Source organism: Panthera uncia, assembly GCF_023721935.1.
Source record: "Panthera uncia isolate 11264 chromosome A3 unlocalized genomic scaffold, Puncia_PCG_1.0 HiC_scaffold_11, whole genome shotgun sequence".
Classification (NCBI taxonomy): Eukaryota; Metazoa; Chordata; class Mammalia; order Carnivora; family Felidae; genus Panthera; species Panthera uncia.
Genome location: NW_026057578.1, coordinates 9,751,723 through 9,758,201, shown reverse-complemented (window position 1 = coordinate 9,758,201; position 6,479 = coordinate 9,751,723).

Sequence of the window (6,479 nt, the reverse complement as noted above, 5' to 3'; positions counted from 1 at the left end):
ACTATGTATTTTCACCAGCCTCCCCAAGTGACTGCCATGGGAGACACACGAAGTGCGTGAACTGCTGACTCAGGGAACAGAAAACACCATGAATTTTGTTGTGCTCGTTTCTGCCCTTCGTATACATTAGAGAGGACCTTCTGGGTCACACTTACGTTGTACAGTCCCTTCAGACTGTTTGTAGACATTTGTCCAAGATTTATTTAAATTTTTAAAGAATTTTAAGTTTACTTATTTTGAGAGAGACACAGACAGCACGAGTGGGGAAGGGGCAGAGAGAGAGAGAGGGAGAGAGAGAATCCCAAGCAGGTTCCATGCTGTCAGCACAGAGCCCGAAGCGGGGCTCGAACTCACGAACCGTGAGATCACGACCTGAGCCGAAATCAAGAGTCAGACGCTCAACCAACTGAGCCACCCAGGTGCCCCTGTCCAAGATTTATTTAGAGGGAGGCTCAAGGCTGGGGGCGAGGAATGGTGAGGATTAGCAGTCAGTCCCTCTGAAATGATTCAAAGCCACTTATTCCCTTGGATCCCACCGGCCGCAGGTAGCAGAGAACGTAAGTGATGGTGGATGCAAACCTGAAGGTGGCCGTGGCCGATTCTGAAGAAGCCTGGATGCAGGTAGCCTGTCCAGGGACAGGCTGCTTCATGTGTCCCCCGGAGACTGGGCTTTCCCCAACCTTCTGCCCCAGCTGGGTCAGCACCTGGCTTTTGTCTGTAAGTTGGTCACCTGCTTCTTTTCCAAACGGCCCTAGCTGCTCACGTCACTTGCTGGTAGGAGCGTGTCCACAGACGAGAGGCAGAGAGGTGACTAGGGGGCAGGGGGGGGGTGCATGGCACCCGAGGACTTTGTTCCCTTCTTACAGTGATGCCGTTGCTGACGGGCACCCAGGCTCCCGCTCCTCCAGCCAATCCCCCTTACAGGGTTCCAGTGAAATAAGAGATAAAAACCATGTCAGTGAAAGGAAATAATTTTGAACTTCGTGGTAAAAAGATTTTCTGGACAAGTCTAGATTTTATGCCAGTGAAGACTTGCCAACGTCTGTTTGCTGTCTTCCCGTAGGGCGTCACATTGTGTCCCGAGCCCACATGGGATGGAAAGAGAGGCCTGACTGAAACAAAGTAAAATCAAGCAAAACTCACCAGCTAAATACAAGAGTACACGAAAAAGTGCCCCAGTAACTAAGGACATAAATATAAAGACAATTAAATAGTTCTAAAGCTTAAAGGAAACTTAGGGATCCTTTTTCTAAAAAAAAAAAAAAATCCTTCTATTGATATTATCTTTACCTTAACTTTCTCTTTTTTTTAAGTTTTTTAATTTATTTTGAGAGAGAGAGAGAGAGAGAGAGAGAACGAATGGGAGAGGAGCAGAGAGAGGGAGACAGAGGATCCCAAGCAGGCTCCTTGATGTCAGCTCGGACCCCAACCCATGGGCTAGAGCTAGAGCCCATGATGTCATGGGCTCCAACCCATGAACCGTGAGATCACGACCTGAGCTCAGATCAAGAGTTGGACACTTAACCTACTGAGCCACCCAGGTGCCCCTAGGGCTCCTTTTAAAAAGAGATTTTTAGGGGCGCCTGGGTGGCTCAGTCAGTTAAGCCTCCGACTTTGGCTCAGGTCATGATCTCATGGTTCACGAGTTCGAGCCCCGTAATGGACTCTGTGCCGACAGCTCTGAGCCTGGAGCCTGCTTTGGATTCTGTGTCTCCCTGTCTCTCTGCCCCTCCCCCCACCTTTCTCTCTCTCTCTCTCTCTCTCTCTCTCTCTCTCTCAAAATAAATTAACTTAAAAAAAATACAGGGGATTTTTAGGGGCACTGGGGTGGCTCAATCAGTTAAGTATCTGCCTCTTGATTTTGGCTCAGGTCATGATCTCATGGTCCCCGGATCGATCCCCACATCCAGCTCTGCATCAGACTCCGCAGTGAGTGTGGAGCTTGCTTAAGATTCTCTCTCTCTCCCTCTGCTCCTCTTTCCTGCTCATGCGTGCTTTCTCTCTGTCTCTCTAAATCAATCAATCAATCAATAGATAAATAATAAAAAGGAATTTTTAACTGTGTATGTGTGGGGATGTGCACGCATTTTGGGAAAGTTTTATCAATATTTGGAGACGCAGATATATACTTCTGAAGACTGTTCACGATTTTCTTGCTGCCCAGAATATCTCCCCATTTTAATGGTATAAATATGCATTTTTCTTTTGGAGAAATTGGATCTCCTGTGTTGCAGGAAGTCTTGGTAGGATCATTAACGAAGATGCCCTTCCTTCCCAAGCCAAGGGGCCGATCAGACATTCATCTCCTCCCTGTCCTGCTGGAGACCAAGGACGGGGCTCCTTCCTTCCAGGGACTGGACTCTCAGCCGTCAGTCAGGTTGTTTTTGCGACCTTGTCTATCAGTCAGGTGAGAGCCCTCTTCCTGATTCGAAAATAGTTGCCTCTTGCAATATTTTCACAAGGCCGAGAGAGAGACAGAGAGAGAGAGAGAGAGAGAGAGAGAGAGGGAGAGAAATTCTCTTGTGTCTGTTTCTGTTAGGGCACTAATCCCATTCATGGGGGCTCCCCCATCATGACCTAATGACCTCCCAAAGGCCCCACCTTCAAATACTCTAATACTGGGAATTAAGGTTTCAGCATATAAGTTTGGGGATGGGGACACAAACAGTCCATAGCAGCTGTCTAGAACTGCTCTGTTTAAGACGGCAGCCACCAGCCACTTGTGGCCACTGAGCTCTTGAAATGTGGCTAGTCCAAACTGAAATATTCTGTCAGGGTGAAATACACACCAGGTTTTGAAAACGCGGTACAAAAAACCAAGAATATAAAAGATTTCATCAGTAAGTTTTAATATTGACTACATATCGAAATGATACGTTTTGACTGTAATGGGTTAAATAAATTGTATAATCAAAATTATTTCATGTGTTTGTTTTTACTTGTGTAAACATATAGCTACCGGAAAGCTTTAAATGACCCAGATGGATGGTACCGTATTTCTAGGGAAAGAACTAGTTTATACCCTTGCACCTGTCGGTTAAGGACAGTGGTTAAGGCATTTCTAGCTCTACCCGATCCCAGGCAAAACTGGCATCAGAAGCTTGAGGTGGACAAAGACCCCAAGTGCTTGGCTGTCAGGAGGGGGAACACACTGGGGGTCTGTGTGCAGGTAAACAGGAGGCATTCACGGGGGTACAGCGGTATGCTGACGTCGTCTGCTCTAATCTGTGTCCTACTTGTCCCATGAGTTAGTTATATTTTCATTTATACAAACTTTTTTTTTTTTAAAACAAGAGACCGTCAGGGCGCCTGGGTGGCTCAGTTGGTTAAGTGTTCGACTTCAGCTCAGGCATGATCTCACGGTTCGTGGGTTTGAGCCCCGCATGGGGCTCTGTGCTGATGGCTCAGAGCCTGGAGCCTGAGAAGGATTCTGTGTCTCCCTCTCTCTCTGCCCTGTCCCTACTCGTGCTCTGTCTGTCTCTCTCTCAAAAAAATGAATAAACATTAAAAAAAAAATAAAAATAAAATAAAACAAGAGTTCATTGTAAGCAATAATATTGTGGCATCTCAGGCTTGGTACACTAATAATATTTCTTTGTTTAATATATTATTTTTTTGAGAGAGAGAGGGTGCAAGTGAGTGAGAGGCAGAGGTGGGGGGGGGGGAGAGAAGTGGGGCTCACCTGGGGCTCATGTTTTGCCCAAAGTGGGGCTTGAGCCCACCTGATGTGGGACTCAAATTCATGAACTGTGAGATCATGACCTGAGCCGAAGTCATGCTTAATGACTGAGCCACCCAGGCGCCCCATCTCTAAGACACATTAAAATAAACACAAAACTATTAACACAGAATCATGTTTATCTCGTGTCCCACCTGTGGTGCACATCTTGGAACATTCTGGCAAAAGCCAATGTTTGTTAATCTTCAGCAAAGGAATTCATTTGAGAGAATAGTTCATCATTCTCTGATATGTGTAATTATGACTTTCCTTCTCTTTGATTTTATGAAGCCATTTGAATTCCTCCGATGTGTTCCTTTGACATTTAATGCAATGTTTATGCAACAATCATAAAAATTAATTGTCTTCCTTCTTGAAACTATTTAAAATCCTCATCCTTGGCTTGCCTTATTGACATGTGCACATTAAAGTATGACTATGTGACAATAATAATTTTACAACAATGAATAAATGTCAAATTAATTATGTTAAAATAGTAATTTGTCTGCCTCCTTTCAAATGTATATAATTATTAATTTGGGGGAAGTGTGCAGGAAATATTAAGTATATTGTTAGAGCTGAGGTTCAGTCTCTGAAATGGTGTTTATTTTTTCTTCTGAAATGAATTATTTGGGAGTTTCCTTTTTTGTCCAAATCTGTTCCTTGATGGCCAGTGAGTTTTAGGGAAATTCCACACTAGGTCTTACATTTCAAACCAGTGGCTAGGAGGTGTCAATGGCCATATGACCAGAACTTTCTGTTCATGGAAACTTTGTAGGTTTTCTTGATGTGGGTAGGTGGGGGGGGGGGGTTGAGAGAGGGGGCAGGTTTTTTCCCCTGATGATAAGGATTGTAGCATCTTCCACTTTTGTTTGTTTACCAGAAGAGCTATGCAGCTAAAACTAGAAAGCACGTATGGTTCTTTTTATTTTTCAAATATTGTCTTCAATATACATCTTTAGAGAATCCTTCCCAATTAGGCTTAACATTTTTGGTAGTATCCTGTCTTCATCTCAGGTGGTATAAAGAGATGAACTGAATCTCTCTCTCTCTCTTTTTCCTGTTTTGTAATTATACTTAATTTAGAACTTTTACACAAATAATTTTCCATGCATGTATTTTCACAGTACCCTGTAAGTGGATTCTGTGAAAAGCCCTGTGGCGGTATGTGGGGTTTGTGGACAGAAATGGGGACCCTGGCGGGTTGAGGTTTAGCTCCCCAATGCCCCTACTGTAATATGGTCATATCGCAAACTTTCTTACTAGAAATTACAGGGCCCAACGTTCGGCATGATTTTCCCGAAGGCCTGGGAAACAGGAGACAATGAGAGCTGTTCACGGTGGGCGTGTTTTGGGCAAACCGCTCCTCTCTCTCCTAGGCTAGGACTTGCCTCTGAGCCGTACCTGTTTCTCTTCCTTCTCCCTTCTTTTCTTCCACCCGTATTTCCCCTCTTAGAAGGCAGGCTTGGGACTCGGAGCCCAGCAAATGGAGGGGTGGGTCCTGTCCTTACTTAAATTTTTGATATGGGTGCATCATGGAATTTTTGCATCAACTTTGATTTTAAAAAGTATTGCATTAAATATTATTTATCTTGATTAGTGAGCTCTTTGGTGCCACCTTAAATTTTCCACCTGCGGTGAATGCTTCCCTTGCCTCACCTTAATCCCCTGCCCTGCCCTGCCCTGAGCTCTTTCCTGAGAAACTAAAGGACTTGCCCCAAAGTCTTGATGGTCCCTGGTAATTACTGGATCTGAGTAATGAGTATATGGGGCATCATACCATCTACGAATGTTTGTATTTTTCCAATAAAAAAATACGAGTTTACAAATACAATACACATACATGTATCTTTATATAATAGAGAAAACTTTGTTATATTGCTTTATATATATTATATGTAAATATAAGTATTAATAACGTTTTTCCTTATATTAAAATTCTACATTTACATCGGAAAAATTTGGAAAACAGTTGTCCAAGAACAATGAAAAAGATGAATGTTACTCTTAAATTCCACATTCAGAGGGTTACTGATAATATTTTTATGTATCTGTCTCATCTTTTGCTTGTGTGTGTGTGTGTGTGTGTGTGTGTGTGTCCGTCCATGAGACACATCAACCAGAGGCAGAGGAGGACATCAGTTGGAAAAGCCCATTAGTAGGGCGATTTACGACTTCAAAATTGGAGATCACTATTTTATAACATATGCAACTGGCACCTTTCATTCTTGCTTACTGTATGATGTCATTAACCACTCATGAAAGGCTTACAAATAAGTGTTTATGTCTAGTTCTGATCACAAAAGGAATCCATGTTAATTTTAGAAAATCCTATGTTGGTATGTGAACGTGTGCTACCAAATCATCACTACACTAGACATGCTATGTTGCATTATATACTTTTACGTAACAAGAAATCACAAATATTTTTCCGTGTCAGTGATATGCCATCATCTCTAACGGCTACCTGGCATTCCATCAGGTGAATACAGATTAGCGTGTCGGTTTAAGATCGCAGGCTGTGTCTTCTTGACTGCCTGGGTCTGTTCCCTGCTGTAGTTCTTACCAGCTGTGGATCGGGGACAAGTTATTGGAATGACTCGTGTCTCTGTCTCCTCACCCGTAAAGGTAGAAAGTTATAGGGCATACCTCGTGGGTTGTTAAGGAGAGTACGTGAACCAATGTCCATTAAGGCCTTGGAACAATGCCTAGCATACTGTAGGTAACCCATAAAGGTTTAAAAATCAATTGGTTATCTAAT